Here is a 17,980-nt window from a genome sequence, read left to right as displayed (position 1 = left end):
CCTTGCAGAAGAGTTTAGGATCTATTTGTGTTTAATATAGTATGGGAAGTCACACGTCCACTTGTAATGACTCTATAGAAAAATGTATTTTAGAAGACAAAAAATAACTCTTAGAATGAGTTTGTTACTATTATAGTTTGTTTCCTTTTTCTTCACCCTGCAGGGATCTAAAAGCTGATCTGACATATGGAAGAAGAAAATAATACTTTGCACTTCTAGATCAAATTTCATTGTGAATTTTATTCGGTTATAAATGATTAACCCTTACAATAATCTATGAGGAAGCTAGTATAGTATAAGGATTGGCAAACAGTTACGTTTTAGATTTTGCAGCTTAGCTATCCACAGCTCATGCTGACTAACTAATTATGTAAAAGAAATTAAACACAATTTCTTGATTTATATTGCTCCCTTGCTTGAATGACCACTTATGATGCCATCTTCTAATGCACTGTCTTCTATCTTCTAATATACTTTGCACAGCTACAAAGTGCTCTGGAAGACATTTGGCGAGTATACCATAGATCCTGATGTAGAAGGTGCAGGATCAGTTCAATGTAATTACTTCCTCCTGCAGCCTGTTACAGGTTTAACTATTTAACAGGAGTAATTAATAATTTTGAGGTTGGCTTCTCTGCGTATTTTTTATGTATTTGTATTTTCTTTGTTTTAATTGGATATAGTGGAAATGGTATGATCTGGGATTGGTTCAGCATCCATTCTAGTGATTGAAAGAGCTCTACTGCATATCTAGACATAAACATTTTCAAATTCTTTATCTAAAGAATTTCTGAATTCCCACCTCTAAATACCACAAGGGAATCAATAGACCTGCAAGGTATTAGCCAATGTACCATACATTTACAGCCCATGCTTATTACAGGCAGTTACTCAGGATTCATTTGCAAGATGTACTTTGCCAATGGGTATGAGCTTCTTCCTTGTTCACTTTGATTTGTCAGGCTTCAGATTTCTTTAGATGATAATCTGATAATAGCTCTCAGAGTAGAGAGACTATCATGCTGTATCATACACTCAATCCACTTGCTGTTTGCCCTGTGGTTTCTAATCAACAGAGCAAAGTCAATTTTGCTACCATACAGAGTACTAGACGCTTTTAGCAACTTACTTGATTTAGCCTTAGAAACATGGAACCAACTTTATCAAAAATATCATAAGGTGTTATAATAACTTTGCCAGACTAAAAGATAAATCAAAATGACCTCTGGTGGCAATATTTTGGAAAGTTTCTTAAAGTTGTTTTCTACTAAAAACTAGAAAATCATGCTTTGTTTCAAAGGTAGTAGGGTATAGTTTTGATCTATTAATCAGTTTTATTGCTGTAATATTTTCCATGGAAAAAAATGCCTATTTTGTTTGACACAGAATGGGTTCTCTTGCATCTGTTTCAAATTAGTTTCCAAGCAGTTTCATTAGAGCTCAAACATTTCAAATGTGGTTATCTTTAGCAGATCACCCTAAACACTTTTTTAGTTTATTGATCCTGGTTCACACTAGGAGTTTATTTCAAAATAACCTTCCTAAGGTTGAATTTATAAGTGAAGCATCCACACTACACAGCTTGTTATTTAGAAATAACAGGCCGCTTAATTCAGAATCTGTACTCTTGCTTTTCCTTCTGGCGTAATGCTAATTCTGAAATAGTTATTTTGCTCCAGTGCTGCTATTTCAAAATAACTCCTCCCCAGAGTCATTCAAACTCATTACTCCCCAGTGCTTCCTGGGCTCTAAGTCCAAGGCAGTACAGCCACATTAGTGGAGCCTGCCTAAGACTAATTTCTAGGTTTCCCTGTAGAGTGGACATGCTAGTTTGATTTTGTTAAATTGGAAGTTATTAGGTCAAATTTTACTAATTTTGAAATTGTTTCCTAGTGTAAACATAGCGTAGATGGGCATCAACTGGTGGAAACTAGAGATGAGTGAAATATGAGGATCTGCTTTCAAGTTTGGTTTTGTTAAATATCCCCACTTTTGGATGGTTACCTGAGGATGACTCAAAAACCTTGTGTATGTTAAACTGGTTGCAAATGTTTTGAGAACATATTTGCTCTCTGTAACTTGACACATCTTGCTCTGATGCTGACTCAAGTACAAAGGTAGATTAAAAGCATAATGGAGTTAAATAGCACATTCCTGTGCTGCTAAAAACGTGTTTTCATGTGAGAAGCAAAAATTGAAAACCTTCCTAAATAGCAGGAGACTTTCCAGTAACAAGCCCAAATAATTCACACAACCTGAAATAAATTATCTCCAGCAACCATGCAAGTACATTTCAATCATACTCACCCAGGAAACCACCCCTGAAATACACTTCAGTGCCAGCTCTGTCCACACATCTATACAAACAACATCACAGGACCTAAGCACAAAGCCACCACATCAGAGGATCATATAACTGCACATTTACTAATGTAGAGGTGGGGAACCTCAGCCCCCCACATCCAGGCATCCGGTCCCCAGCTTGCCTGGATCTGGCCTCTAAGGCTCAGGGATCCCCTCCCAGTATTGGGGAGCTTGCAATGGTGCTCTAGCCCCCTGCAGGGCTGGAGCACACAAAATCTAGTAGCCAGGCCCCCCCAAGGCTCTGGTGTGCAAGAGGAATATGGGGAGGCCGTATCTGGACTATTGCATTCTGTTCTGGGCATCCCATTGCAGAAAAGGGTATGACTATATAGAAGAGGGTCCAGCAGAGGGCAATGAAAATGATTAGGGGTCTGGAGCACATGACATACAAAGAGAGGCTCATGCATTTGGGCTTATTTAGTCTGCAGAAGCAAAGAGTGAGGGGGGATTTGATAGCAGCCTTCAACTTCCTGAAGGGAGGTTCCATAGAGGATGGAGAGAGGCTGTTCTCAGTAGTGACAGATGGCAGAACAAGGAGCAATGGCCTCAAACTGTAGTGGGGGAGGTCTAAGTTGAATATTAGGAAAATCTATTTCACTAGGAGGATGGTGAAGCACTAGAATGGGTTACCTAGGGAGGTGGTGAAATCTCAATCCCTAGAGGTTTTAAAGTGTTAGCTTGACAAAGCCCTGGCTGGGATGATTTAGTTGGGATTGGTCCTGCATTGAGCAGGAGGTTGGACTAGATGACCACCTGCGGTCTCTTCCAGCCCAAGGATTCTATGATTCTATGATATGAAATACTGAAAAAATTCCTATTTTAGCTTTCTCCAGATTTGTAGTTGGTGACAAATAAATAGATGTAGTATAATAGGATATTATAATTCTGAAGAAGTTCTTTATCTGTCTGACTTGAATACAGAATGCATTATAAATTGGGTAAATATCAGATTAAAAATTAACAGTTGTCCCCCACTCTTAGAGCCAAAAACTTTAGCTTGCTCAAGTAATACAAAGGGAATGAAGACTCTCCATAAATGACTGGGTCGGTTTCCCCATTGTCATAGTTAGTGTCTGTTTCCTTCCCCAGTAGGAGAATAGGAAAGGGTAATGTGGAGACGAGGAAGGGCCAGAGAATATTGGCTATCCCCAGCCTGCAAATGGCCCTGAAGGATCATTGCCAGCTGCTGCAAACAGGGACCCCAGGCTGCTCTTCCCCATACTGAGGCTTTGGACAGAGATCTGTGATTAGCCCATCACAGAACAGCAGAAAAATTGGCTACTAATCTGCATACTGTTTTATAGCTATCCCTTGAAATCTCTATCTATTACAGATGCTTTAGCTATGTCCTGCTTTTCAGACTCCATTTAGCCTTGATGTATGCAATTTCTGCTTGTCTTATTTTTGACAGGAATTCTCAGTTTTTAATGGGTAGGCAAATGACAGCCTTGCTAACCAAATCTCAGTTTAACAAACTGATTTAATATTCTATCTTAAAGGCAAAGATTTTTAAAATGTCTTTGCAGAAAGTTTCCTTCTCACAAGGCATCCAGCTGAGTGGAGCCTTTTCAGTAAGATGTAATTTTGTTTCAACTCTATGCTCTGATATAGCCCAGCACAGTCCTAGTCCCAGATCTGAGTCACTTTGTCAACTCTAATATTACTTATTCATGTTAGCTATTTCAATGTATCTAGTTTCCTTCATATTACTTTTAGGAAATGAGTGTGGTTTCTCTGTCTGGATATTATCTGACACACATAATTTATTCATATTTCTAACATTCAGTTTAAAATACCAACCCCATAATTGTAGGACTTGAATAAAGTGGGTCTATAATGGCTTCCCATTTTTTTTCTTTTTGCTGTAAAATTCACATCAAAATGATATATCCTTTTGTAAGGACACAGCTGGACAGAAGTCTGTCTGGCCCTGCCTAGTTTCATTATCTTTTGATTCAGGGTGAAATGTACTCTGGCAATAGCTGGTAAAAATATGTTATTTTTCCCCTATTTATCTTGAGATAAGCTTCTATTTTCTAGTCATTCATAAAAGCTCTCTGATCAAGACCACCAGTCTTGCTTAAGGAGGCTGCTTAAGTGGTTAAATGTCAGAAAGGCTCATCCTGACAAAATACGGAACATAGAAGTAACCTGGGAAGTACTACATATTGACTTTATGCTGGTTTCAGTTATGTCAGCCTATATTAACTCCCCTGAGTCAATCGAGTGACTTGAACTGGTAAAATGAGATCAAAATCTGTCTGTTTTGCCTAATTCAGCATTTATGATGTTGACAGTCATAAGGCACACCCAGTAATGGACAAATGACCATTTGTAATGGACAGATGACCTTCTGAGGCACAATCCCCACGTGCTGCATCAGGACATCCTTGGGACTGTCACCTGGTATGCTGAGACTCCCCTGAATCTGCTTTCCCTGATAGCCTAAGATCCCTGTAACTCTTTCTTGTTGAGCTCAGCTCTCCAGCCTGCTTCAGACAAGACACAGGGACAGTGCTATACTCCCAAGACTGCAGACACACTGTAAGCAGCACAGTATGAGATCTTTAATCAGTACTCAAGTACACAGTCCATCTGAGAGTTGAACCCTACATAAATCCATCTTATGCTGTATGGAAGTCTATACAGTATAAGCTTGTAATTTTTTTCCTCTTTCTCAATGTAAAGAAAGATATGCACAGACTTCTTGCTTTCCCCTCTCTCTCTGGAAACAATCACTTACACTGGGTTTATTAATAAACAAAAGTGATTATATTAAGTATAAAAGGTAGGATTTAAATGGTCAGAAGAGATAGCACCCAGAGCAAAGTAGGTTATTAAGCAAAATAAAACAGACCACACAAACTAAACTTGCTATATTAGGGGAACGGATTACATGCCTTTCCAGTCTGCAGCCAATCTTTCCCCTTTCAGCCTTAGATGTTTCCAGCAGTCATCTTGGATGGGAGAAATGACAATGAGCATTACCTCAGTCTTGATCTTTCAATAGGTTTTGCAACCTATGTTGAGTCTAAACTTTCCCTCCACTGTGAGGGAAAGTTCCGTCTAAACTTTCCTTCTACTCTTGTGGAAAAAAACATCATCCAAAATGGACCCCAGCAGCAGGAGACACAGTCTCATGCTTTCACAGAGAGCCCCTGTCCCATATTTCACAGGCTGACATACACATCTGCAGGAAGATTAAGCTCAATTGTTTCTTGCTAATAAGCCAAATGTGAAATGCTTGGGATTGACTTATAGCAAGGATTTTCAAATTCTGGGTTGTGGCTTGTGGCCAATATTTGGCCACAGGATGCTTTGTTTACCCATGCCTCCTGTTGGCATCAGATAGCTTTACCAGCCAACAGGAGCTGCAGGAAGTGGTATGAACTGGGATACTGCTTCCCACAACTCCCATTGGCTGGGAACAGTGATCATCAATACCTGTGATGGGTAAACAAAGCATCTTGTGGCCAGCAAGTACAAACTGCAACCCAGAGTTTGAAAATCCCTGACTCACAGTGCCCTCTTAGGGCAGGTAGTTCCCTAAATAAATGTGGCTTTGAGCACTGGTTCCTCTGCCATTCTGAATTCAATTCTCCTGTGTAGTTATCCATGTACAGTGGTGTCACTTGCCTAATAAGAAGTGACAGAATGCATGGCATAAAAGTGAGATAATTAAGCTTAACAATTCAGTCACCCTAGACATGCGAAGTGACACTCTCAATTAGATAACTGATGCCAATGTACCTCCATTTATATTTTGTACATTTTTATTAGAGAGGAACTTATCAGAGGAGATAAACAAGGATCTCAGTGCAGAAATAATTGATTCTAATTATCTCTTTCTTCCCTCTCTCCCTTACTTTTCCCTTAGTCAAACTTCTTTCATCTGGTTGATCTCTGGTGTAGCAACAAAGAGTATGTTGACAAAAAGGTTTACTCTTATTGTTTGGCAAAATCTTAACACATTTTGTCAGGCTATCTGCCATTATACATAACCAAAATTTTGCCATTATTATAATGTAGTGTCTTAGCTATCTCCACTCAGTTCCGTGTGATAGAAACACAGTATAGTCTAACTTGTGCAACTTTCACCCAAATGGGGGTGAAAATTGACTGCTTTCACTTACATATGACCATTCTGGACAATAAATCCCAGATGGAAACATTACTTTAATGGCCCAATTACCATAAGTTTGCCATGTTTTGAAAAGCTGGCAATTTATTCTAGTATTTAAATGGGACCTGAGATCATTGGAAAACGTGGCCAAGATTTTGGATGTTGAACATTGTTTTAAAAGCCCTACTCTCTTCTAATAAAGTGGGTCATGACCCCATATTAATGGGGTCACCTGGGTTGGCATTAGACTTGTGGAGACTCGAGACTGAAACTGAAGTCTTAGCCATACCACCTAGGGCTAAAGTCCTCAACATTTGTGACCCCTCTGGGTACAAAAATTTAGGCTTTGGTCTCCCTTCTGGGGGTCATGTAATAACTTTTGTTGGCAAAAGAGGGTCACAGTGTAATAAAGTTTAAGAAACCTTGTTCTAGTGCTTAAAACAGAGTTCATTCAAGTACTACTTATTCTTTATTTCCCCTTTTCATTACTGCCACATCCAGTCTTAAACTCGTGACCTCAGCAAGATGTAACCAGATTTACTATTGGTAAATCCATTGGATAGATGGAAAAAAATCAAAGTCCTTGTCCTTCATGTGGTGATGTCCTTAATTCTTGTAACATAGGACACATGGTTTGGACTATTAAGAGAATGGGCAGCTCATCAACTAGCACTAAATTATTAGTTAGAATATAATTCAGATATTTCATAGAATCATAGAGCTGGAAAAGACCTCAGAAGGTCATCAAGTCCAGACCCCTGCTCTAGACAGGACCAATCCCAACTAAATCAACCCCTCCAGGGCTTTCTCAAGCCGAGACTTAAACACTACTAGGAATGGAGACTCCACTACTTCCCTAGATAACCCATTCCAGTGTTTCACCACCCTCCTAGTGAAATAGTTTTTCCTAATATCCAACCTGGACCTCTCCCACCACAACTTGAGATCATTGCTTCTTGTTCTGCCATCTGTCACTACTGAGAACAGCCTTTCTCCAGCCTCTTTGGAAGCTCCCTTCAGGAAGTTGAAGGCTGCTATCAAATCCCTCCTCACTCTTCACTTCTGAAGACTAAACAGACCCAACTCCCTCAGCCTCTCCTTACAGATCATATGCTCCAGCCCCCTAATCATTTTGGTTGCCCTCCACTGGACCCTCTCCAATGAGTCCACATCCTTTTTGTAGTGGGGGGGGGGGTCCAGAACTGGACACAATACTCCAGATGTGGCCTCACCAGAGCTGAATAAAGGGGAATAATGACATCTCTGGATCTGCTGGCAATGCTCCTCTTAATGCAACCTAATATGCCATTAGCCTTCTTGGCTACAAGAGCACACTATAGACTCATATCCAGCTTCTCTTCCACTGTAACCCCCAGGTCCTTTTCTGCAGAACTACTAAGCTGGTTGGTCCCCAGCCTATAACAATGTTTGGGATTCTTCCGTCCCAAGTGCAGGACTCTTGTTGAACCTCATCAGATTTCTTGTGGCCCAATCCTCCAATTTGTCTAAGTCACTCTGGACCCTATCTCTGCCCTCAAGTGTATCTACCTCTCCCCCTCGCTTAGTGTCATCTACAAATTTGCTGAGGGTGCAATCCATCCCCACATCCAGGTTATTAATAAAGATATTTAATAAAACCAGTCCTAAAACCGAACCCTGGGGCACTCTGCTAAAAACTGACCGCCATCCTGACATTGAGCCGTTGATCACTACCTACTGGGCCCGACCGTCTAGCCATCTTTCTATCCATCTTACCGTCCATTTATCCAATCCACATTCCCTTAACTTGCTGGCAAGAATATTGTGGGAGACCGTATCAAAATCTTTGCTAAAGTCAAGGTATATCATATCCACTGACTTTCCCATGTCCACAGAGCCAGTTACCTCATCATAGAAGCTAATCAGATTGGTCAGGCACGACTTTCCCTTTGTGAATCCATGCTGACTATTCCTGATCACTTTCCTCTCTTCCAAGTGCCTCAAAATAGATTCCTTAAGGATCCCTTCCATGATTTTTGCAGGAACCGAGGTAAGACTGACTTGCCTATAGTTCCTTTTAATCATCCTTCTTCCCTTTTTTGAAGATGGGCACTACATTTGACTTTTTCCAATCATCTGGGATCTCTCCCGATCTCAATGATTTTTCAAAGATAATGGCCAAATGCTCCTCAATGACATTTGCCAACTCCCTCAGTACTCTCGGATGCATTAAGTCCGGACCCATGGATTTGTGTACATTTAACTTTTCTAACTTTTCCTAAGCTGTTGTTTACCCACCAAGGGCTGTCCATCTTCATCCCATCTTGCGTCACTTAGCGCATTAGTCCAGTAGCTGACCTTGTCGTGAAAACAGAGGCAAAGAAAGCATTGAGTACTTCACCTTTCCCCACATCATCTGTCATTTAGTTAACTTTGATTAACTGTTGCTTCTGCTTCTGGATCTTGCTAATGGGGCTGTGTGTGTGGAAGAGGAGATTATAATGTACACACCATTGTTGCTGTATTATTTATATCTTTCAATTAATTATCAATAATATCTTCTATTTATAGTGCAGCTTTCTTTCCAAAGTGTTTTACAAGCTTAAACATGCCCCTACCATTGAAATGCAACAGTTTAACAACAAATTGCAACATAGCATTAGAGGGAAGATACTGAATTCAGAGGAAGCTTCAGGGATAATTTGGGTAGGCACAAATTAATTGCTCAAACTAGAGTTTGGCCTGGAATAGAATATAAACATATTGTCACAGAATGCCATAGAATCTGTTGTAGTGCATGTCAATTTCTCTGTGCTTTGCCTCATCCAAAATATATCAGCCTACTCCCTCTCTTTTCCTGACTTGAATGGTGAAAGTTCTATTTGCTGAAATGAGTAGCCTTGTTGGAGGCCTTTGACCTAAGTGCCAACACAACATGATGCTGTCTAGTATGTGAGAGATGATAGGGTCACAACACAAAGTCATGTGGCTCTTTGCACATAGTGTTATTACTCTTAAGAGCTCTCATTTTCTTTTGTCTTGCCGCTTTTGTCCCAGCTATTACAAACTTTTAAAAAAAGAGCGAGACCAACATTTTAACCAAAATTATTTCATAAGTATAACAGCTTCTGCTATTTTTCCTTTGTCATTGTGGATACTCCTACAGTACAATACAGTAGAGGCATTCTGATAGCTGCTTAAAGAATTCCCAGATTTACCTTTACTAGCTTAAATAAAAGAAATGTCTTTCAGAAGTTTGTTTGTTTCATATGTTTCCATGTGTATCTATGAAAGCTTTACATGTTAAAAAATAGACATCAGAAATGGTAACACACATAAAACTGTAGGGCAAACATTTTAACCTGCTTGGTCACTCAGTCATGGATTTAAAAGTAGACATTCTTCTACAAAAGAACTTTACTAAGCAATTACAGACGGAGTCTGCAGAACTGGAAATTATTTACAGATTTGACACCATTACCCCAGGCCTAAACAAAGACATTAACTGGTTGGTACATTAAAAAGATAATTTCTCCTGCCATTGACATCTGCATTTCTACCTCAAAAGCTATGTATGAGATACATCCACCCACTTAACTAGCCTCATTAATACGCGTCCTACATTTGACATATGTGTGTGTGTGTGTTATTTTCACTCTAGTTCATCTGATGAAGTGGGTTTTGTCCAGAAAGGCTCACGTTTCTATATATTTTGGATCATAAGGTGCCACTGGACCATTCGTTTTTATGTAAGTTTTGTTATGCAACTTCCTTTAAGTAATCCTTATCAGAATCTACTGTTCTTGTATTCTGCAATCAATAGTACAAATATCCTGATAATTCATGGGAGAACATGCAAAGTAGAATTGTTTGATTATAAGTTTTATGCTAATGTGACACCAATATTTAGAAAGAGGTGATCCTGGCAGTTACAGACCAGGGAAATTAGTTGAAACCATAGTAAAGAATAAAATTGTCAGACACGTAGATGAACATAATTGGTTGTGGAAAAGTCAACATAGTTTATGTAAAGGCCTTACTCATCTACCAGAGTTCTTGGAGGAGGTCAACAAACATGTGGACAAGGGAATCCAGTGGCTATAGTGTACTTAGATTTCCAGAAAGCCTGTGACAAGGTCCCTCATTAAAGGCTTTTAAGTAAAGTAAGTTGTAATTGGATAAGCCAGGAAGTTCTGGTTAAAATAAAAGAAAAAAAGGGTAGGAATATATGGTATGTTTTCAGAACGAGAGGTAACTAGGGGTGTTCCTCAAGAGTCCATACTGGGACCAATACTATTCAACCTATTTATAAAAGATCTGGAGAAAGGGGTAAACAGTGAGATGAAAAATTTGGAGATGATACTAAACTGCTAAAGATAGTTAAGACCAAATCAGACTGTGAAGAGCTTCAAAAAGATCTCACCAAACTAAGTGATTGGGCAAAAAAATGGAAAATGAAATTTAATGTTGACAAATGTAAAGTAATGCATATTGGAAAAAATAATCCCAACTATACGTACAATATGATGTGGACTAATTTAGCTATAAATACTCAAGAGAAACATCTTGGAGTCATTGTGCATAGTTCTATGAAACCATCCACTCAATGTGCAGCAGCAGACAACAAAGCAAATGGAATGTTAGGAATAATTAAAAACAGGACAGAGAATAAGACAGAGAATATAAAATCATGATACACTCACATCTTGAATATTGTGTACAGATGTGGTTGCCTCATCCCCCAAAAAAGTTAGATTGGCATTGGAAAAGGTTTAGAAAGGGGCAATAAAAATTATTAGGAGTTTGGAACAGGTCCCCTATGAAGAGAGATTAAAAAGACTGGGGCTGCATCTAGACTGACATGATTTTCCACAAATGCTTTTAACGGAAAAGTTTTTCTGTTAAAAGCATTAGTGGAAAAGAGCGTCTAGATTGGCACGGATGCTTTTGCACAAAAGCACTTTTTGCGGAAAAGCTTCCATGCCAATCTAGATACAGTTTGCACAAGAAAGCTCCGATTGGCGTTTTCACCATCGAAGCTTTTTTGCGCAAAACGGTTCTCAGCTGTCTATACTGGCCCTCTTGCGCAAAAGCATTTGCGCAAGAGGGCTTTTTCCCGAACAGGAGAGTCATTGTATTTGCGGAAGAACACTGACAATCTTACATGAGATCGTCAGTGTTCTTGTGCAAATTCAAGCGGCCAGTGTAGACAGCTGGCAAGTTTTTCTGCAAAAGCAGCTGCTTTTGTGGAAAAACTTGCCAGTCTAGACACAGCCTGGGACTTTTCAGCTTAGAAAAAAGAGACTGAGGACAGATAGGATAGAGGTCTATAAAACCATGCCTGCCTCGTGTGGAAAAAGTGAATAAGTAAGAGTTATTTATTTGCTCCCACAAGAACTATGGGTCACCAAAGGAAATTAGTAGGTAACAGGTTGAAAATAAACAAAAGGAAAGTGGTTTTTTTCCACACAACTCATGTTCAGCCTGTGAAATTCCTTGCCCGGGGAGGTTGTGAAGACCAAGGCTTTAACAGGGTTCAAGAAAGAACTAGATGAATTCATGGAGGTTAGGTCCATCAGTGGCAATGGTGTCCCTAGTCTCTGTCATTTGCTGGGAATGGGTGGCAGGAGAAGGATTGCTTGAAGATTCCCTTTTCTCTTCACTCCTTCTGGGGCATCTGGCATTCACCAATGAGTTAGATACTGGGCTTGATGGACCTTTGGTCTGACCCAGTATGGGTGTTCCTATGTAAGAGTATGAGAGAGAGAAATCAAAATGGCATAGCTACGTCTACACTGGCATGAATTTCCGAAAATGCTTTTAACGGAAAAGTTTTCCATTAAAAGCATTTTTGGAAAAGCATGTCTAGATTGGCAGGACGCTTTTCCGGAAAAGCACTTTTTGCGGAAAAGCGTCCGTGGCCAATGTAGACACGCTTTTCCACAAAAAAGCCCCGATCGCCATTTTCGCGATCTACACTGTGCTGTCTACACTGGCCCTTTCGGGCAAAAGTCTTTCTGAAAAAGACTTTTGCCCGAATGGGAGCAGCATAGTTTTTCCAGAAAAGCACTGATGATTTTACATTAGCTCGACAGTGCTTTTCCGGAAATTCAAGCGGCCAGTGTAGACATCTGGCAAGTTTTCCCAGAAAATCAGATGATTTTCTGGAAAAACCTTGCCAGTGTAGAGACAGCCCCAGAGTTCAGTCTGTAAGCAATTTCAGCAAGGATTGTCCAGTGTCAGCCTCGCTACATTCAAGTTCCAAAAGAAACCAAAGAAATGAATTTAATTAAATAACTTTATAAAATCTTATGAAGAAATAATCTAATTCTTACAACAGAACACAGCTATTTTATAACCACAGATAATGTGCATAGTTACAATAAACATAAGTAAAGAGAAAACTAAAAGTAAATTTGAACAGTTCAGTCCACACAAACACAATAAGAAAAGACTGAGAGGCCCTCAAAGCTTAGATTTAGTTCACCAGAGTTTCAGTTTGTGCCTCTGATCATCAAATCTGCACCATATGCTGAGTCTGAACCATCTCTCCACTTGCTTGTAGGGATCCTCACTTGGGGTACGTTTAGACTACAGGCTTTTGTCGACAGAAGCTTTGTTGACAGATACTGTCGACAAAGCTTCTGTCGATAAGGAGCATCTAGACTGCATACTGTGCATACTGTGATGAAGTGATCCGCTTTGTTGACAAAGAGCGTCCAGACTGCCGGACGCTCTGTCGACAAAAGAAGGCATCTGGAAGTACTTCTGGAAGGTCACAGGGGCAGCCTTAAAGCCCAGGCATCGCTGCATGCTCTCTGCAGAGACGCATGCTTGAAGGAATCCTCATGGACAGCCATTGCTCTGCTCCTGCTTCTGGCTTGCCTACCTCCTGGAGGGAAAGTAAAGCTGCTGCTATTTTTTCTCTGGTTGCCCTGCTTTCTCGGACGCCACAGCAGTTTATTTTCAGATTTGGTTTTTGGCTTGTGTGGTTGTTTTTTGTTTGTTTTTTGCTTTTTTGGCTATGGAACCTGAGCTGCCCCATGGCAGGTGATGGCCCCACATCGTGCTGCTAGAAGTTCTACTGCATGCTCATGAGAGCATCATGATGTTTGCGGCAGAGCTGGATTCAGAGACCAGCTTTGAGCCCCTCGCTCAGGCTTTAGTCCTACTGTCCTCCCCCACCCCAACTTATTCATGGAGAGGCGAGTTTGGAGGCTGGACCAGTGTCCAGCAGTGGGATGACGACCAGTGGGTCCGAAACTTCTGGATGTGGAAGGCCACCTTCCAGGAGCTCTGTGCCTGGCTCAGCCCTGCCCTGCAATGCCAGGACACCTGCTTGCGGGCCACCATCCCCCTTGAGAAGTGCATCACTACCGCTCCGTGGGGCATCAGTTTGGTGTGGGGAGGTCTACCTTTAGGGCTGTTTTGATGGAGATAAGTCACTCTCGGGGGACAGTCCATGGGGGCGGGGGCAGGGGGAAAAGGGGGACAGTCAGGACCGGGCATAGGGAATGGGGGATGGGGTAGGAATGATAGAAGCCTGCGTGGTCTCACCCTGCGGTGGTGTGGGGGGCACAGGGGCGATTGCCTGAGGAGGGGGATCTCGGGGTTTGGGAGAGGAGGAGTGGACTCCTTTCATGTCCTGTTATGTGTGTTTGTACTTGTCCCTTTCTTCAGGTGGTGACGGCCATCAATTCCGAGCTGCTCCACATGACTGTCTGCCTCGGAGACCTGCCTACCATCTTGGCCAGATTTGCGGGGCTGGGTTTTCTGAACTGCGGTGGAGCACTTGATGGGACTCACATCCCCATCCTCGCACCACCCCAATGAGCAGCACAGTACATTAATAGAAAGGGCTACTTTTCCATGGTGCTGCAGGCCCTGGTTGACCACCAGAGACAGTTCACAAGCATTTGTGTCAGATGGTCAGGCCGGGCACACGATGCTTGCATATTCCAGAACTCCTACCTGTACCGCAGGCTTCAGGCTGGGGCATTTTTCCCAGAGAGGAACTATGCAGTCGGAGATGTGCAGATGCCTACGTGCATCATGGCTGATGCGGCCTACCCCCTTATGCCCTAGCTCATAAAGCCCTACACCGGCCACGTGGATGCGAGCAGGGAACAGTTTAATTCCCACCTGAATTGGGCTCGCTTCCAAGTGGAGTGCACCTTTGGCCGTCTGAAGGGCAGATTTAGATGATTGCTCACTCAGCTGGACATGGGGGAACACAACATCCCCGATGTGGTTGCAGCATGCTGTGTGCTGCATAACCTGGTGGAAAGGAAAGGGGAGGCATGGGGGACATGGGCTGATGTGAAGGGGAAGCACTTTGAGCAGCCCCAGACAGCTGCCATCCTACAAGCCCACCATCTGGGCTTATGCATTTGGGAAGCCCAGAGGGAGCAATTTTCCCATTGAGGCCAATGATTTTCCCCAGGGCCTTCCAAATGTGGGATTGCCCCATGCCCTGGTGCCTTCCTCCCCAAAACCCTTCCTGGCCCCACATTCACACATTCTACTCATTCCTCACACACTGAGAACAGAGACAGTTGTTGATGAAAAAAATTGTACAGTTTAATGCACTTTTGCTTTTTTGAAAAACTAAAATACAAAACTCTTTTGTTCAGAGCAAATAAACTGTTTTTCAACAAAATAAAGTGCTTCCCTCAGTGACTTTCACAGGTGGGAAGGGGAAATTTCAACCTGGAAGGAGGGAGGGAGGCTCAGGGCTGAGGGGACTGCCTGGAGGAAGAGCCCCTGGAAGTTTGGCTATGGAGGCCTTCTTGCACCTGGCTGCACATGTGGGGTGGGACAGTAGGGGGCTGGCCAGGAGGTGGGGCTGTACCTGGGTCTGGGATGGCAGGGGCTGAGGGCGAGGGCAGGGGCTGGGGGGCAGAGGTAAAGGGGGGCAGGGGCAGGGGCGGGGGGGCAGGGGTTGAGGGGGGGCAGGCTGAGCAGGAGGAGCAGGACCAGGTACAGGACTGGGGAAGGCCATGGTCTCCCAGGATCGCAATACAAATGTCTGTGCACTGCTGGGCAAATTCGTCCAGCAAGCGCCTGTACCACTCAACCTCTTCCTCCATCCTCCTGTCCATCGAGTCCTGCATCCATTGCAGGATGGAGATATGCTGGTGCACCAGGTCTAAATAAGTGCGCCAGTGCCGTCGGGTTCCCTGCGGCCGTCTGGGTGGTGGGGCAGGTGTGGCGCCCCCCTCCTGGTCAGCTGCTCCCGCTGTGGAGGACAAGAGGGAAAAGTCATCAGTCATGCATGCTCACACTTTCCCTGAGAGGGCCTGCCCTCCTTCTTCTCAGCAGGCAGTGTCTGTCCTAGGGTGAGAGGCTGCTCATGTGCATCTCAGTAAGGCATGGTGTGGCCTGGCCCGCAGCCACAGCCTCTCTGGAACCCAGAAGGTGTGCAGCCCACCATTGTGCTCCCCCTCCCCCACTCCCCATGGCCAAGCAGCACAGACAAGTGTCAGGCCACGTTTGGGGTTCCCGCCGAGTGCTGAGAGGCCTGAAGTTGTGAGGCAATCCCAGTGTCCCCAACCCATCCCTACACCTGGCATCACTGCCTGCAGGAGCAGGTGATGCCTAGCAGCCGTGAAGGTGCAGGAGTAGGACGGCCCTCCCTGAGGACGGCCATGGGTGTGCTCCCCCTTCCCCTCAGGCTGTGATCAGCATGACGTGTCACAGCACTGAACCATCCACTTTGCTCCCACCTGCCCTGCCCTGTGTGTGTTGGACCCTCACAGCACTCACCTGATGTTCCCTCCCCTGTGTCCGAAGTTGCCTGGGAGGCCTCCTGCATCTGGCTCCTGGGTGCTCCGGGTGCTGCCCTCCTCCTTCTCCTCGTCTTCGTCCTCCTCCTCCTCCTCCTCCTTCTCTTTCTCCTCCTCCTCCTCTTGGAGCTCCGGGTTGTCTGGCTGGAGTTGTGGCTGCTGCTGCACAGGGATCTCCAAGCCAGACTCCACAAGTCGCTCAGGAGGCAAGGGTTCCCATGCCCCCAGGATCCTGTCCAGGTCCTCGTAGTAGGCACAGGAGTGTGCCATTTCCCCGGAGCAAGAGCTACCTCAGCTCCTTGACCTTGGCCCTGACCTGCGGTGCCATGCAGGGGTGGTGGCCTTTCCTGGTCAGGCCATCAGCCATTCTGGCATATATGTCCGCGATCCTGTGCCTGGACTGTGGTAGCTGAAGAGCCTCTTCCTCGGCCCACAGCTTCAGGAGGGCTTTTATCTCGGGACCTCACCAAAAGGGTGCCCAGCGCTTTGTGTCCCTGGCTTCCTGCAGGGATGTGTCCCTGGAAGGGCCAGGGAGGGTTTGGGGGGCTTGTCCCTGCAACATGGCTCCGACTTGGCTCACCAAACAGAGATGCACAGTCAGGGTCCGCTCTGGAGCTGGATTCCTGCCAGGGTGCTGATCCTGGGTATCTGTGCCTTTTAAAGATGGCTACAGGCAGGAACAATAGAGTTGAAAGCAGTGGCAGGAGTGTCCACCAGGGGTTCTCCCTGGAGGCCTTTACTGTCAACATAAATTCTTCCCTGCATCCACACACACCTCCAGTCGAAAGAACTCTGTTGACAAAGGCGTTATTCCTCGTAGAATGAGGTTTACCGGCGTCGACAAAACTGCCAAGTTCTCAGAACTCAGTGGCAGTGTAGATGCAGGTATAGTTTTGTCGACAAAAGTCCACTTTTGTCAACAAATCCCTATAGTCTAGACACACCCCAAATTCCAGGCAGCCTCTTCCTCTGCTGTGGATCACTGCTAGGCAGCCAGCTCACTGATTAACCAGTCAGTTTACTTACAAGTGAACAGGCTTAAAGAAACCCTGTTACAAAAAAATACAAACACTGAGAAGAACAAAATAGAAAGGGCTCTTTCCCCATTGCTACATTTACAAAGGAGCTGAAGAATCTCACTGACTGAGAAAGTGAATTAAATCATTTTGGCTAAAATCGAAACATCATTTAAAGCAGACAATTTATACAGAAAAATACAGAAAAATATTTTCCTTCTGAGGGTCTCCTTGCTATAAGTACTATTGCCAATGATCCCTGGTGGAGGGTTAACAGCTCACACAAGCCTTAGAAAAGCATCTGCCCTGTCTGCTTGCTAAACCCAACTCCATAAACTTCAGGGTGTCAAGTGCTAAATCTGCCTCGCAACTCCTCACTCAACTCACTTCTACCATCCCTCTCCTCTCCCTGGTGGCCACTCCGTCCATAGCAATCACAGCTGAAATGTGAGATAGCATCCATTCAGTGTGGACACTATCTTTGGAAAAAGCAGATCGCTTTTTTGATGCGCTTTTGCAGTCTGGATACTCTCTTTTGGAAGAAGTTTTTTCAGAAGATCTCTTCCAGAAAAGCTTCTTCTGAAAGAAGCCTGCAGTCTAGACATAGCCCGAAAGAGTCGAATGAAGGTGGCCTGCCACATATGGAAGTTCTGGAGCCACTTCTGATCATCCTATTGCTCCATGACAATCTGGTCCTTCCCCCTCCATTGGAA

The sequence above is a fragment of the Pelodiscus sinensis genome, chromosome 9, assembly GCF_052426305.1.
Source record: "Pelodiscus sinensis isolate ZL-2025 chromosome 9, ASM5242630v1, whole genome shotgun sequence".
Taxonomy (NCBI): domain Eukaryota; kingdom Metazoa; phylum Chordata; order Testudines; family Trionychidae; genus Pelodiscus; species Pelodiscus sinensis.
Note: the sequence above shows the minus strand (reverse complement) of the source record.